The following is a 17,512-nucleotide window of genomic DNA, read 5'->3' as shown; positions in this document are numbered from 1 at the left end:
ATCACAGGCTTACAATAAATGAAAGTGGTGATCTGTAGACAAATGCACTTTTATTTATTTTATTTTATTTTTTTATTTTTTTTTACCAGAATCCCTTCCATTTGCTGTCAACATAGAAAAGGCGACCCACCACCGTGCAGTGCTAAAAGTGCTTTCTGGGCACAAGATCACAGTGACTTGGCGCTCCTATTTGAAAAGGTCATCAGTCTACTGCCTGATGCAGTGGAGAGAAACGTGCACTCTGCTGCTTCCAGGGTGCTCAGGCAGCCAGACTGAGAGCATATTGTAGCAGGTGAGTTTTGCTGAGCTGGTTCTTGCTACTGCAACTGGAATCTGCCTAGTGATCAACTTCCACTACAGCAGTGATGAACTGGCTTCACCCTTCCTCTGAGGGGAGAAGAAGAAGAAAAAAAAAAAAGGTGGTGGTGGGGGGGGAGGGGGTGTACGCAAGCAGCAGAGCGGCACTGCATAATTAGCCCTCATGGACGCTGATGAATCTGCACATCTGATCGAGGTTTTGTGTCAGTTGGGGAAAAAAAGCCTGCGAGGCACATTTGGACACGTCTGTGTCATCCATATCGTTCAGTGAGTAAGAGCTAACGGTTATCATGGGCCTTGTATGAAGTTCAGCGATATAATAAATTAGGATGCTGTCAAATTACAGTGTTAACGGGCTCCTCATTTGGCACTATGTTAAAGTGCAAGTAACAGTATTGGCTATTAAGAATGCAAATAAATTTGAGTACTCACTCATAGCAAGGCACTTTTTAATTAAAAAAAACTACTGCCTTATGGTGAGGTGTGTAGTGTCCATTTTAATTAGTTACTAAATATGGTTCCTTGCACTAAAAAAGGCCTACAATTATCCAGTAAGGGCCAAGTTTTGAGTTAAAAGGCAATTTTATAGGTTGATTTGGTTTTAGCTGGAAATGATACAAGACAGAAGAAAAAGACTGCTGTATATATTTGCTGGTTTCATTTATTTTTTTTAATAAAAAAAAAAGTTACATGACAAATTATTAACTTCCTCAATATAGGCAAGCAAATTGTAGTAAATGGTGCAAAATATATTAATTATATATATTATTAATAATATTGCCTAACCAGAAAATGGTCCATAATCTTTAAAACGACAATGAAAATAATTATCCTAATAGCATAATTGCCGAAGTGATTTTTAAACATTTGAGCGAACAAGAACAAAACAATTTACACAGTCCAGTTGCCTCACTTCAACCTTTGCGGATTACTGTGACCTGGATGGCTGAGAATCTCGACACACACAAGGAAATTATTTTTTTTTTTTAAGCAAGCACATTGGTACTTATTGATCTTGTGACTGTCAGTCCTTTTTTATTTTTATGTTACTATTATGCTACGAGGTTAACAAAATGTTTTTGATGAATATTTCAAAACCCATCACCTTAGTCTTTTAAAAATGTATATATTACTTCCAAGATTTAACCACATTTGGCCAGTGTGTGAAGCATTTTGGGCTTGCCTGTATATATTTATAATACTTTTACACTACAGCAGGATGGCATAAATTTTTCTTGCTGCTCTTCCCATTAAAAAAAAAAAAAAAAGACAAAAAGGTCAATACCTGCAGGAAAACAAGACTTCGGTTTTATGGCCTATTCCTGTCCAAAACTCATTAGGTCAGCTTTCTGTTAAGACATGAAAGATAGGCTATCAATCATCTTAATGTCTTGTGCAGCAACAAAAGTGTTGAAACTTTGCATACAAACCAAGTCAAGTAGGCTGAGTCATGCTGGGCTTTTCGGACTACCCTCCCCTCACCCAGTTCTGCTCCTCCCTTTCTGGTCTAGGAACAGCCTCGTGTACCCTGCCGGCTGCTGTGCAGGAACATGCCTTGACTTGTTGCAGTGGCCAAAGTGCAGCACAGACAGAAACACAAGTGGCTTTTTTGGTCAAAGCCTGCAGAGCACCTAAGGACACAGACTGACTGGTACCAAACGTGGACAAGGGAACTGCTTTACTGCCTTGGGTAAGTGATTTAAAGTGCCTGACAATGTTACAGCCTTCCTGTGAATGCCTTGGTTAAATGTTATTGCTATAAAAGGAGCAAAGCTCACAAGCAAAAGTCTTCGTGATCAGAACTGGGAAATTGGACGCTTCAGCAAAGTGCGTGTAAGTTGATCGCTACAGGGAAATACTGTAGTGTTGTGAAAGCATCGGCGTCATCAAGCAGCGTCTCGACGCTAAGATGACACCATGGAAACGTCACAAGGTTTTTGGCATGGTTCTATTTGTTAATAATTTCCATAAGCTGGTACGATTTCGAGTACAATGCTGGTTTGGGTCATGCTGAGCTGACACCAAGCTATCGCTGTCATCGCTGCAACATTTTGCGAGTACAAGGCTATGAAATGTCAAAAGTAAATACACGATTGCTAACCCTGTGACTGGGCCTCAGCTCCGACCATTTCCGTATTACACTCCACAGTTTCGGCTTTGCTGCAGCGGTCAGTTTTCTTGCTGCCCTCAGTGTCCTCTTGAGAAAAGATGCCAACATGCTAAATTCAGGAAACTTTTTTTTTTTTTTTTTTTTTGTCCATCATTGCTGTTGTGTTAGCGTGTTCTTTTTCAGACTGATGCATCGTCCGCTTGCATTACCGGTGACAACCATACAGTGCCATATTTCAAAATGTACTTAATATTACCTACCTCCTACATCGTTGACAGAAATCAGGACAACAGAAAGGATGTGATGTCAGACAGTCCATGTTTCGGCACATCATCACAGACGTTTACTGATTAGCTATACAGTGTGCGCTTGTCCTATTTCCGAAGGACGGAAAAAAAACACGACTTAACAACTTCTCGTATTCAGGTTTAGCACGCTGTGAATATGACAATCAATAATTAACAGAATGTATTGTGGTGCAGGTAAAGACATAAGAATGAATCCTATGAAAAGGCTGCCCACCACATACAAAAAAAAAACAGCGTGATGATGGCCATATCCAAGGTTTCAGTCAGGAGACAAGAAATAAATGCACTATAGAAGCCTCATGACAGGCTAAGCTGTGTGCAATCGTGTGTAGTATTGCACAAGAACATTTCACTGCAGTAAATAGTGATGTCATTGTTTTCCATAAGGTGATTAGGTTTGTGCAGTGGGATTGGATGAGGGAGCATGACTGTTGTTAGCCAACAATGGAATGACCAAGTAATATACTTTATAGGGATTAGCTTTAACATAACGACAAAGTAGCAAATATTTGTACATTTCGCTTTATATGAAAAGTAAGAGCGTTAATTGTATGACTCACGAGCAGGTCACATTGTCTGTGCATCCCCCCCCCCCCCAAGCAAAGCTCCTTTTCTGTGGTCATTCATTTCTGCGGGACACTGAGCGGTGGAGGTCAGCGTGTGCACTGTGTGTGCGCATATGCAGCAATCTGCAGTGCACTGTGTATTCTGACACCTTATTCAGGAGCAGACCATTTGACTTTTTCAGGAAACGCGTGCGCTGCGGTGAATTCTTCTGTGGGCTCAAACTAAATTGGATAACCGTGACAACTTACTTACGAGGGCATCGTTCACTATGTTTAAATGCAGCGTTTGGCTCGCACGATATACCTCGACTACGATATTAAATCAGATGAATGCATTGTCTCAGTGCACATTCGAAATGTGCCAATGTGATACACATTCCGATACGCCACCAATGAGGGAATAATAAAAACCAGCATATGAATGTCAGACTTAAATCCTGATGGGATTTTTGTAGTCACTGACAGTAGGGAGATGAGTTGAGACAACAGGGATGAAATAATCAAATATAATTATATTTGATTATTTGATGACACATTTCATGACATGACACATTTCTTAGTAATAAAGCTATGGGATCTTTAAATGAGACATTTATTGTTTATACCCCCTTAGCCTGTTTTGAGGGGTCGGTCTTGTCACATGAAAATGAGTGGTGACTGGTCACTACTGTGAAACCATTGCAGTAGGGCTGCCACGATCAAATCTTTTTAGACTCTATTATCCTATAGATATTTACCCCCCACCCCCATTAACATGCATTTTATTCTCATTTTCTTGGGCAGGACTTCTATCCTTAAACTGCATATATTGGTACTCGGTGTGTGGTATAAACTGTACAGTTTGAAACAACAAAATCAGCCGTTGTTAGACTGTTAGCATTCACGATTATCATTAATGCATATTTTAGGTAAAAAATAAAAATATAAAAAAAAAAAAATAAAAAATAAAAGCTAACTGCCATTCAGCTCACTCATACATGTTATATGTACATTACATATGTAATAGTGTCTTAAAAATCACTTACAGACACTACTCTGTTGTTTATCAGAGGCCAACACTGGAATAAATGTCCGTGTGAAACATTGGTTCTGGCAGCGAAAACATTGTTTTTGGGTGGAAATGTTTATTTTTTTGTTTTGTTTAGTTTTTTTTTTTTTTTTGGGTCCCGGCAGAGCTTCGAGGCAGAAATTCTGCATCAACCTACTTTTGAAGTCGACTTAACTGAGTTATTCATTATTTTTTAAACATTTTATAATTAAAAATAAATTCCCCCCCAGCCCTATATTGCAGAGTACTGTTTTTGTTAGGAGGACAACAGGGGGTGGAGCGAGGGGGTTGAATGAGGGGAAAAAAAACCAACAAAACTGCTTCTACTGTATTTGCGGAGGTAGAGTGGGTGGAGGGGGGGGAGTAAGAGCCCATAAAGCTAATGGTCCGCTCCATGAATGTTATTTTTCCTTATCGCTGGCATACATGCATAGAAGGCAAGTTATTGGCCACCTAGGGAACCACAGATGGCGTTATGCTCCCCTTTATACTGGGATTTTTTTTTTTTTTCAGTTGGCCGATGATATACAAGGCTGTAAACTGCTACTATGACCAGCTCTGTACGTCTGTATTTTTCACTTCTATTACAAATGACCAGGGCCGTCACTATCGAATATTTTTAGAATCTATTTTTCTATCGATTATTTCGATGAATTAGATCATGTATTTTGCACACGTTATGTTGACAACGCTGGCTCGGGAGCGGAAAGGGAAGGCAGAGATCTTCGGCAATGAGAAATAAACGAGAAATTTGAATGATCTGATTTCAGACCTTGGCAGAAAAAACGTCTGGAACTCAGGAATGCGTGGATGATTTTAATTCGTATTTCGAATGTTCACTGAGGCACAATAGAGACAATATTACACCCCAAATACTAGAAAAAGTTGGTTGGGCAAAATATTTCCTTGATTGCAAAATCTTTTTTTCCCTGATCACTGTATATTAACCTATTGTTTTAGTTGGTATTGGCATCAAATACAAAAACAATTAAGCTATATCACACGAGACGGAGTCACGTTACACTCGCCAACCTTAAAAGTGAGAGCCACTTCCTGACTACAGATTAATGCGAAGGATGGGCTACGAGTTGGACTGCGAAGGAGGAAGGAGTGCGCACAGTGGGAAGTGTAATGACGGCGATCGGGGAAGAGTAGCGATTAGCGGAGGACCCGTTGACGTTGAATGGGCAGAGGAGCTAATAAAGCCATTAAAGCAGCAAATCGGTGCTTCGTGCCTTTATTGTTGCTGCCACCCAGCTCAGCTGTGCAACGAGAGAAGGGAGTTGACCCCTGCGTCTCCCGACCACGGTCAGGTGACCGTAGCAGGAAAGGTTAACACTTCGTATAAAGAAACTAAAATACATTCAAATAAAATAAAAAATAAGATGCTGTACTTACCATTACTGCTGAAAGTGTGAAAAAAGGAAGGAGAAAAAGGAAAAGATACTCTCGCCGCACAAACACAGACAAGCACTATGCACTAGCGAAGCAGAATCACGATGGTCCTGGGACAAAATGCTGGACGTAAAGTCGAAACGTCGGAGGTCGAGCGAGTGTGTTGTAACTCGAGGACTTCCTGTGATGGATTTTGCTTCAGATATTGGTTTGGTCTTTAACATGTCAGAAAATAGGGGAACATGTTGCGCGTGTTTATTTAAAAAAAAAAGCAGATATTTGCAATTGTCTTATTGATTAAACGGAAAGATAATAAATTTGCTTAATGGAGGACTACAGAAATCAAAATATTTAGTTGAGGCTGACATAAGATGATTTTGACAGTTTTAAACAGACCCTAGATTATTTGATTTGTCAAGTTATCAATTAATTTGATAATTGATTAGTTGTTGGTTAATCGGTTAGTTGTTGCACCTCTACAAATGTGTACGATATCCATCTAAAAATTTGGGTGCTATCTAAAGTCAAATGTACAATGGCTAATGCTACATGGCTCTCTACTGTGTACATGCTGCAATAGCTAATCATCTCACCACAACAAAAGGTACATTAGCTATTTGAATTGTATTAATTTCAGTCGCACTAAGGTGTTAAAGGTGTAAATCTGGACTTAGTCGGACCAACCCAATAATTCGATTTTCTCTGATGCTTTGTAAAGGACCGAGCCACGGGGGCCAGTGCCCCTATGGATCAGTACAGCAAAAAAAAGGTAGCTTCAAAATGCCTGACGAGATGCGCAGTTTAGCAGATCCTCACGCCAAACTGTCAAGCCGTCCCACCTTTGCCCTTGTCAAAGTCTCTCAATAAGCTTATGCTTGCCAATATTTCCTGCTTCCAAGGACACACATTTAATTCGCTGTTTGATATATCCTACCAACTGGTGCCATTGTAATGAGACAATCAGTGTTATCTAATTAACCAGTCAGTGGTTATAATAAAATATGACTTCATTATTTTATGTACGTTTTGAAGGGAAAATCTGAAGTTCCACTGATGGGAATTGTGACCATAAGCACTGAGCTGCAGCACTGCACATGACTTAAATGTCACACAGACACAAGTGGGCCTTCTCTTTTTACCTGGTACAGTAGACCCCCGTGAATAGGGACTGGGCCCGACCACGAAGAGCAAAATAATCAATTAATAATTGACGCGCATTATGATTGCATTAAAAAGAACTGTTAAACCCCCCAGAATTATTGAATAAGCGGGAATATAAAAATAGTATAAAATATATATATATATATATATATATATTTTTTTTTTTTAAATCTGCAAATAAGTGAATCCGTGAACGCCCAACTACGAAAATCCACAAATAAAGAGAAGGTTACAGAATAATAACCCTCGGGATACCACAACTTTCTACCACCTTTTGCTTATGCTGCTGTATTCGTACAGTTTATTGCAACATTACCTGTTTGTATAACTACAGTAAAAAAATACAACCTTTGTTTATTATTGTAAATTGGCTAACTTATTATGGTACTCACGGAGCTGCTGATATATGAAGACTGTTTCGCCTTGTTGTCCGGATAGTTCCCTTCTCCACAGAGCTTTCTAGGCCAGCGACGGCAGCAGACGGGAGAGTCGAAAGTCCTCTGTAAATTGGCTGATTGGAAGAAGCGATGCCAAAAACGCGCAATTAGCGAGTATTCGATGTCATGCTTTAAACATCGATTCTGAGTAGTATATTTGACTAATCTGTATAAACTGTATATATGGGTCAATTTACTTAGGTAACCGAAAATATGAACTGAAAGACTTCTAATTCTGATTTCCGGTTACAATAAAACACAGTCATGTACTGGGATTTGTTAGGGTTTGCCACATAAAATTGTGCAAATGCAAATAATCCAAGCTCATGTACATCCTTTGCACAAACATAGTGCCATTTGAATTTGGAGTTTCCACTGAATAGCTAGACTAATAATAGTCTGATAAGCAACACTGTCTACAATTATTGTTTCACAGCTGACATGAATGTAGATTTTTATTTTTTTCCCCCCCAAACTATAACTTATGCAGTACGTTAAATGCAACCCAGTTTATATGTAATCAGGTGTGCAGTAACTGGGAAATAGTTTTGCCTGTCCTTAGGCCCTATGACCAACAAGAGCCCAAGAAGTTCGAGTATTTTCCAGTACTTAAGTGGTGGTGCCTGAAATTCTATTTGTATTTTTTCTCTCCGATGGGGTCCAAAATTCCTGTATGAATTAACGATGGGCTGTGTTGTATTTGAGCTCAAATGAACTGAAGTCAAACTTTAAATCATCTTGTGGAAATTGTTAAAATTTTCCATCAGGCATTTGTAAAAAGTAACAACAGTTAAAAAAGGAAGGACTTGATTGCTTTGCAACTACAATCACCATCATTTTGAGAAATTCAATGTTTCTGAATAGTACGGGAACATAGAGGGCTATTGGTAGGGTAGTGGGTCAAATGGCTACCTTCCATGCAGCTGCCGTGGGATCAAGTCCCACTCAAAGCTCCCTTTTACAATTATACCCTACTATTAACTGCCGACCAAAGCAGAGTGCAATCTGCCTTTCAACTGGGTCAACGGGATAGGCTGAACAGATTAAGCGGTCTTGATGACTCTTGGGAATTTTATGAAAAGTCACGCACAATCAAGTACATAAAATAGACGTTTTTGTCCAGCATGTCTGTCAAACGTCCAAGCATATTTGCGGACCTTTGCGAAGCCGGATTTGCAATCGCTGCCTGATTTTGCAAATTGTTTCAAGTTTTTACGTGATTTCCTACTGAAGTCTAATTAAAACATTTTCAGTTCAATGTTTCCTCGCTATTCAAGGGGATAGTGACTGAGCCCTGCCGTGAATAGTGGAAAATCTTTGAGTAACTGACGCCCCCCTCAGTCAGGTTGATAATTGTCTATAAGATGGCACACGAAGGTGCTACTTTTGATCTAAAAATTCCTCAACCTAGTTCCTTGACACCAAGATCAGCGTTTCCCCACATGGCCCACCACAAATTAATTTTGGCCTCCACTAATAGAGCTTTGCTTTTGCTGTGAATCAATACCACCAATTTCCTTTCTGATACGAGACTACAAATGCAGTACTTCAAATAACTGAAGTAGCCAAAATATCTATTTACATCTGAGAAGCATTCTTCTTTTTCAATGTTAGCTTGCAGACACCACTCCATGTTGGTCTAAGCCGACACAGAGTTGTCAGAATCTTCTGAGTTTAGGATCATGCCGTGAAAAGATATTACAAAGAATTATGACATGCAGTACATAATGCTTTGTGGTTGTGTCATCAGACTTGTGGCCACATGTCTTGGACACTTTGGTGAAGAGAGGGGCAGCGCAGTCAACTGATCACCACCTGGTGGTGTGTTGGCACCAATGGTGGGGGAAGATGCCGGTCTGACCTGGCAGGCCCGAATGTATTGTGACGGTCTGCTGGGAACATCTGGCAGAAACCCCTGTCAGAAGGAGTTTCAACTTCCACCTCCGACAGAACTTTGCTCACATTCCGGGGAGGGCAGAGGACATTGAGTCAGAGTGGACCATGTTCCGCTCCTCCATTGCTGAGGAGGCTGACTGGAGCTGTGGCCGTAAGGGGGTCGGTGCAACTCCCGAACCCGTTGGCGGACACCAGCAGTGAGAGATTATGTCAAACTGAAGGAGTCCTTTTGGGCAGTTTTGGCCTGTGGGACTCCTGAGGCAGCTGATGGGTATCTTTTGGCCAAGCGAATGCAGCTTTGGTGGTCACTGAGATAAAAACTCGGGCGTGGGAGGAGTTCGGTGAGGCCATGGAGAACAAGTTCCGGATGGCGTTGAGGAAATTCTGGTCCACCATCCGTCGTCTCAGGATTGGAAAGCAATGCACCATCAACACTGTATATAGTGGAGAAGGGGTGCTGATGACCTCGACTCGGGATGCTGTGACTCGGTGGGGAGAATACTTCAAAGACCCCCTCAATTCTACTGACATGCCTTCCCATAAGGAAGCAGTCTGGGATCTCTGAGGCCAGCTCTCCTATATCTGGATTGAGGTCACGGAGATGGTTAAAAAGATGAATGACATTTACCTTGCCCGAGCACCAGTCAAGGCATGCGATTCCAGTTACACAACCAAAGCCGGATCATATGATAGCAGAGTCTTGAAGCTTATTTAATCCGCATTTGCCTTTGTCCCTCATCTCGTCGTTCTTACAGCGGGCGACCACAGATCGCACCTTCGTGTCCATGTTGACCTGTCAGCAAGCGGTGTCCGCAGGGAAAGAACCATATAGAATAGTCAAGCGGACAAAAATAGCACTGCAGAGATTGCGAGGAGACTAGCTGATATCCTGTAGGTAAACAACACTCAGAAATTTGTTTTACTTTTGTGAGGAGAGCAGACATACGAACACACCGCTACAAATCGAGGTAAATCAATCGGAGCGTTTTGATGCAAAATCATGAGTCATGACACAAAATCTATTCTTGGATTGTGGGTGTGTGAGTTTGCACAACTTGAGCAAACACACACACACAAAGTGATGATGCACACCAGGCAAGAAGAGAGAGGGGGTGGGGGGGAATCAAGAATCTATTTGGAATACGCTTTTGGTCACTTTGAACAGCCATGTGCCGACTCATCAGTTATGTAAACCACGGTGGGCCAAAGAGGATGTATTTGATAATTCAGTGAATTCTTTGGAAACTGGTAAGATACCCACATTGTCTGTTGTCACAGAACACTGATCATCACCTGCTTCTCTTTTAAAACTTCCAGGTCCAAGTCAGACCGGCAAAGTGCGAGGGTTCAAGATGCCACACAGGAAGCGGAGTGTGGTAGTGAGGACCAGCAGGCGGGAAGAGGCATGCGGCTGCTGTGGGTGTTTCTCTGGCAGTGTCTTAGCTGGTTGTTGTAAGGAGTGAGAACGAAGCAATCAGCAAGTATACTGCCGCAGAAATTCTTTGCAATAAGTCCATCGGCACCGACGTTGACTATTGGAGGTGAAAACCTTAAGCGGCCTTGTATCAACCATCCAACTACAGAATATGTTGTCACGTGAAGAAAGTCGAATTAAAACCTTCGATTAATAGTGAGCTGAATAGTGCCGATTCAAGAATCTGTTGGATAAGGCCAACAGCTTCTTACCTCTTGCGATCAACTTCTTAAACACCTAACCTATAATTCCATTACAACAAGCTGGAATTTTTTTGACTTGAGTTCGTTGTCACATTTCTGTGGGGCCAATTATGTATTACTCGTGCACTCACTGTAGTTGTCTCGCCATGCTGCACTATTTGCATATACTGGCCACTCCTGCCAGAGTAGCATCTGCTCCATTTGCACACTGATTGAGGAGTATCTGTAACATTTGCACAACCAACATTGTCCCAGATGATCGCACTACTCGTCACTTTAAACCGCATACACTCCTTGAAGTCTCGGCGCCCTTTGCACAATGGTCATTGCACCGGACTATTGCAATATTAGTCATTCGAACTGCTCTAAGTGCTAGAGGACTCTGCATCTTTTTGCACAATTGTTTTTGTCAATGTCTTTATGTCTCCAAAGTGTTCTGTAAATTTACTGTCTGTTGTACTAGAGCGGCTCCAACTACCGGAGACAAATTCCTTGTGTGTTTTGGACACACTTGGCAAATAAAGATGATTCTGATTCTGATGTTGTAGTTTCTAAGAAAGTCGTCTGCTGCCATCTGGTGGCTAAGACAAACTCCCACCATGCAACAAAAGTGCAGCAGCTATTTGCAGTTGATCTCCCTGATTTGAATTTTCCAAATAAATGCATGATAATTCAGTTGTAGTTGAGACTGCTCAGTTTACTGAGCAGTCTCAACTATAAAGAGAAAAGAGAAAAAAAATGACTGTCCATTTCTGTGGTTGTAGTTTGCAGTGGTGTCTAACTGCACTGTGTCATAAGAAACTGGTTATATGTTACATGAGAGAGTAAAAATGAGGAAAAGCTCTCAGTATGATTTCAATACAGTTGTACACCACTGCAAACTGCAACCACAATATCAACATGTGAAAGCAATACCTCACTGTCAATCTCAATTCTTCTCCTTTTCCTTTCGGCTTGTCCCGTTAGGGGTCGCCACAGCGCGTCATCCTTTTCCATGTAAGCCTAACTCCAGCATCCTCCTCTCGAACACCAACTGCCATCATGTCTTCCCTCACGACATCCATCCACCTTCTCTTTGGTCTTCCTCTAGCTCTCTTGCCTGGCAGCTCCATCCTCATCCTTCTACCAATATACTCACTATTTCTCCTCTGGATGTGTCCAAACCATCGAAGTCTGCTCTCTCTAACTTTGTCTCCAAAACATCGAACCTTGGCTGTCCCTCTGATGAGCTCATTTCTAATTTTATCCAACCCGGTCACTCCGAGAGCGAACCTCAACATCTTCATTTCCGCCACCTCCAGCGCTGCTTCCTGTTGTCTCTTCAGTGCCACTGTCTCTAATCCGTACATCATGGCTGGCCTCACCACTTTTTTATAAACTTTGCCCTTCATCCGAGCAGAGACTCTTCTGTCACATAACACACCTGACACCTTCCTCCACCCGTTCCAACCTGCTTGGACCCGTTTCTTCACTTCCTGACCAAACTCACCATTGCTCTGGACGGTTGACCAAGTATTTAAAGTCCTCCACCCTTGCTACCTCTTCTCCCTGTAGCCTCATTCTTCCCCCACCACCCCTCTCATTCCTGCACATATATTCTGTTTTACTTCGGCTAATCTTCATTCCTCTTCTTTCCAGTGCATGCCTCCATCTTTCTAACTGTTCCTCCAGCTGCTCCCTTCTTTCACTGCAGATCACAATGTCATCTGCAAACATCATGGTCCACGGGGATTCCAGTTTAACCTCATCTGTCAGCCTATCCATCACCACTGCAAAAAGGAAGGGGCTCAGGGCTGATCCCTGATGCAGTCCCACGTCCACCTTAAATTCTTCTGTCACACCTACAGAACACCTCACCGCTGTTCTGTCACCCTCGTACATGACCTGTATTATTTTAACATACTTCTCTGCCACTCCAGACTTCCGCATGCAGTACCACAGTTCCTCTCTGGGTACTCTGTCATAGGCTTTCTCTAGATCTACAAATACACAATGTAGCTCCTTCTGACCTTCTCTGTACTTTTCCATCAACATCCTCAAGGCAAATTATGCATCTGTGGTACTCTTTCTAGGCATGAAACCATACAGTTGCTCGCAAATACTCACTTCTGTCCTGAGTCTAGCCTCCACTAGTCTTTCCCATAACTTCATTGTGTGGCTCATCCACTTTATTCCTCGATAGTTGCCACAGCTCTGCACATCACCTTTGTTCTTAAAAATGGGCACCAGTACGCTTTTCCTCCATTCCTCAGGCATCTTCTCACCCGCTAGAATTCTATTGAACATGCTGGTCAAAAACTCCAGAGCCACCTCTCCTAGATGCTTCCATGCCTCCACAGGAATGTCATCAGGACCAACTGCCTTTCCATTTTTCATCCTCTTGAATGCCTTTCTAACTTCCGCCTTACTAATCATTGCCACTTCCTGGTCCACCACACTTGCCTCTTCTACTCTCCCTTATCTATCATTTTCCTCATTCAACAACTCCTCGAAGTATTCTTTCCATCTAGCTCGCACACTGCTGGCACCAGTCAACACATTTCCATCTCTATCCTTAATCACCCTAACCTGCTGCACATCCTTCCCATCTCTATCCCTCATCACTCGATCTGATACTCTTTTCACCTCCAAGACATTCTTAGCCAACTCTTCTTTTCAAATAACCCCGACTCCATTTCTCTTCCCATCTACACCATGGTAAAATAATTTAAACCCTGCCCCTAAACTTCTAGCCTTACTGCCTTTCCACCTGGTTTCCTGGACACACAATATATCAACCTTTCTCCTAATCATCATGTCAACCAACTCCCGAGATTTTCCTGTCATAGTCTCAACATTCAAAGTCCCCACATTCAATTCTAGGCTCTGTGCTTTCCTCTTCTCTTTCTGCCGAAGAACCCGCTTTCCACCTCTTCTTCTTCTTTGACTTCGACCCACAGTAGCTGAATTTCCAACGGCGCCGGTGGCGGACGTTGTTAACCCGGGCCACGACCGATCCGGTATGGAATTCTTTGGATGAACGCTCATATTTGTTTGGCGAGGTTTTAAGCCGGATGCCCTTCCTGACGCAACCCTCTGCATTTATCCGGGCTTGGGACCGGCCTACAGTTTGCACTGACTTGTGTCCCCCCCATAGGGCTGCATTTCACTGTCAATCTCAATTGAGCATTATTATCTTTGTAAAGGCAGATTATATGATACAGCTCTTATTAATGGTGCAAGTGGTCATGTATTGTGGCTGGCTTGTGTATCTTCACAGTAAATCCCTTGTGAATCATGTGTGGTTATGTATTTTATTATAATCGCAGAATTAAATGAATAAAATGTAATGGAAACATTTCACGTCAGCTGCTTTGCTTGTTTTAACTTGAATGAAAAATGACTGTGTCATACACTTTGTACTGTACAAAGAACTGTTTTTGACTAACATGATGCAGATGAGAGAATAATAGGCCTTTATTTTTAGCAACATTGTCACATTTATCATGAAGACTGAGTGGTTTGCATATAATTGTGATAGTTGGCCAGGAGCAACTCTCCTACGACGAGGCAGATGTTTTCCTCCGGAAAGAAAAGCAGTGAGCCACTGCAGTGCTGCAAACTCAAGGGAGTATCAGTCTACTTGGGCTGCAGCAATACCAGAATCCCCTCCCCTCCCAAAAAGCCACTACGTACCGTTACGTGCTACGGCACCCTGTTTGCGTATCACTGATCTGAATCAGAGTTTTTAACACGGCAAAGTTTTGTCAAAAACCGCCATTGTATGAAGACTCCCTGGATGTTTGACTTTTTGATGGTGGGATTTAAAAAAAATAAATAAATACAGTGGAAGCTCAGAGATGGCACACAATCTGTTCTCTGATCCTTGTCACAAGCAAAACAGGGGAGAATTCTTTATATGCTCAATTAACAAACCAGGAATTTACAAAAGTGAAGGTTGGCTCTTAATACTGAATTTAAATATAGCTGGGGAAAATTACCAACTGGATGTCGCTTCTTACTACAAATGTAATTTTTATTTTGAAAGCTCGCATGCATTTTGGCAACACATTCTTTGTGCTTTGCTTCTTTATCCGCAGGTACATATGAAATTATAGCTATAGTTGATTATAATTATGAGACATAATAGCCATCCAACCATCTTCTATAATGCTGATGCTTACTAAGGTCGCGGCTCGCGTGTGTGCTTGAGCCAATCCCATCTGACTTTGGGTAGGAGGCAAAACACATTATATACAGTCGGAGGAAAAAAAGTATGGGAACCCTTTGGAATTTCTTAAATTTCTGCATAAATTGGTCATAAAATGTAGCCTGATCATCTAACTCACAACAATAAAAAGTCTGCTTAAACTAATGCCACACATACAATTATGTTTTCATATTTTTGTAGAGGATAACGTAAACATTCACATGATAACTGGGGAAAAAGTAAGCTGCGTCGTTTGGTGTGCGGCGGACCTTGGAGTGGTTTACAAAAATATTAAATATACTTCTTAAAAGTTAAACCTTTGCCTTGTTTATGATGAACACTTGTTCCTACAGCGCTACTGTATTTTAATGTTGGTCATTATGGTGCTTAGTCAGGTGCTGCATTTTCATAAGTGGTACAGGATGCAAAAAGCCAGTGGTATCCAAACTATGGCCTGAGGGTCATTTGTGCTCAGAGTCCAGTTTGGTAGTGGCCCTCTGTGTATACAAAAATCAATATTTGACTTGGCCCGTGTCATATGGCTGCATTGTACTACATGACTTACTTCCTACAGTCAGGAGCAAGGCAGGAGAATAGAAGTTCCTTCTCATCTCTCACTTCCTTATTTTCCATTTGTCACACATTATTCGGTTAGTCGTGCCTCTGCGTACCGTGTACAATACTACGACGAATGATAAGGCATGGTTTTATAGATTTGCAAAGAAACTATTTACAACTGAAATAGCCCCAAAATTTCTATCGATGACGCCACGGTGAACAAAGACAATTCAGTTGCAGCAGCAAACAGCAATTAATTGCGACTGTTCCACGTTCTGCTCCACGTCGAGGTCAGCTTCGTACAGATTGCTGAATGTGGAGATGGGATTCTGCTGCTGCTCAAATAGCAGGGGAGGATCTATTCTAGTGGGATACAGGCCACCCCAAAATCCTGAAAAATCCTTGACTTTTTACTTTATCACCTAGATGTTTTTTGATAAATATACCAGATGATGTGGCTCAGCTGACTTTAATTTGACTCGCGAGCAAACATTTTGGATGACTTTTTACTTTGACTTGTGAGCAAAAATTTTAGATACAAGCGCAAGATGTTGGCAGCAAACTCAACTCTCTTCAGAACAAGCAGCGGTTTGTCAGATGGTGACTCATTCTTATAAAAAGAGCAAGCTGTTTATTGCCACTCCCAATTCACGTTCACTGTCAAACAAAACAATGAGAATTACACATTGTGTATTTAAAAGCACATAACTTGCGTGTTCACGGCACGAATTAACATTGTATCGCAAGGCACCACTGTAAATAGACATTGGATCAAGACAGATTAGTTTTAGCGTGTTAATTAAAAGCTCAGTGAACACTCTCAAAGTGGCTCCTTGCATCCCTTGATTTTTATGTTTGTGGCCCTTGAAAGAAAAAGCTTGGACACCCTTGCCATAAGCTATATATGCTGACAAACTATTCAAAGTCAAAGTCAGCTTTATTGTCAATTCTTCACATGTACGAGACAGACAAGGAATCTAAATGACGTTCCTCACTATCCCACGGTCAGGAGTCGGGACATTTCTGACAATAAGATGACCAGCAAAATACACACACAACAAATGAAGACATACTGTAACACTAAACAATAAAATTCATGAGGAAATGAGGGGAAAATAGTGTTGAAATTTAACAATGCACACTAAAACCAATATAGCTTTTTCTTCCCTCTTTCCATTAACTACTTAAACATCCATCCATTTCCTGTTGCGCAACTGACATTGTATCAACATTACCACTAGTTGGTTACATTACTTATTGGCTCTCCATACAACAACAGGATATTACATTATTATTGTATTGATTCATTGTTGTAGCTTCGTCACTCTGCGTTATTTGCATAACTTTTGTCGATCAGTATTAACACACTACTGGCCACTTAAATTTAGCTACGTTACTAAAAATTTCAAACCACTTGTATATCAAAAAGATGGTATAGTTGGATAGAGATTTGAAACACAAATAAAATGAGCCCTCGCTTATAAGAATCTGATAAGGATTAAGGATTTTAGACCACTTTTTACGTTGCAAATGGGCCCAAATTTACTTGTTTGTAAATCAATAAGAAATTGATCTCTTTGGTAGAAAAATGCATGTATGTTTCTTATTAGTTGAGATGAAAATGTGATGTTTAAACAGGCCATTTTCAGATTTTTCAATGCTGGCGAATGCTCGAGCCATCTCTTGCGTGAAACAATGAGACAACGCGATTTTGGTGGAGCTCTGCTAAATCCAAGTGCCGGAAATCCGGTAAAGCGAAATTGAAAGAAAATGGCAGCCGTTTTCCACATTTAGGAACATAGCTCAAAATGGCGGCTGGTTTTCTGGATTTAGTAAAAGGCTTGAAGAC

At 41.3% G+C, this 17,512-nt stretch overlaps 1 protein-coding gene across 2 annotated transcripts in view; it reads right to left on the bottom strand.

The window, feature by feature from the left end:
• The window catches only part of spsb1 (splA/ryanodine receptor domain and SOCS box containing 1), a 46,166-nt gene that overhangs the window by 27,681 nt on the left and 973 nt on the right, over positions 1-17,512 (bottom strand). For both annotated transcript variants that reach the window (XM_061672894.1, XM_061672911.1), the window contains exon 2: positions 7,299-7,417. The gene's annotated coding sequence lies outside the window, so the exon portion shown is untranslated. The remainder of the gene's footprint in view (positions 1-7,298; positions 7,418-17,512) is intronic.

Source organism: Phycodurus eques, chromosome 1, assembly GCF_024500275.1.
Source record: "Phycodurus eques isolate BA_2022a chromosome 1, UOR_Pequ_1.1, whole genome shotgun sequence".
Lineage (NCBI taxonomy): Eukaryota > Metazoa > Chordata > Actinopteri > Syngnathiformes > Syngnathidae > Phycodurus > Phycodurus eques.
This window is presented reverse-complemented; position numbering and strand designations above follow the sequence as displayed.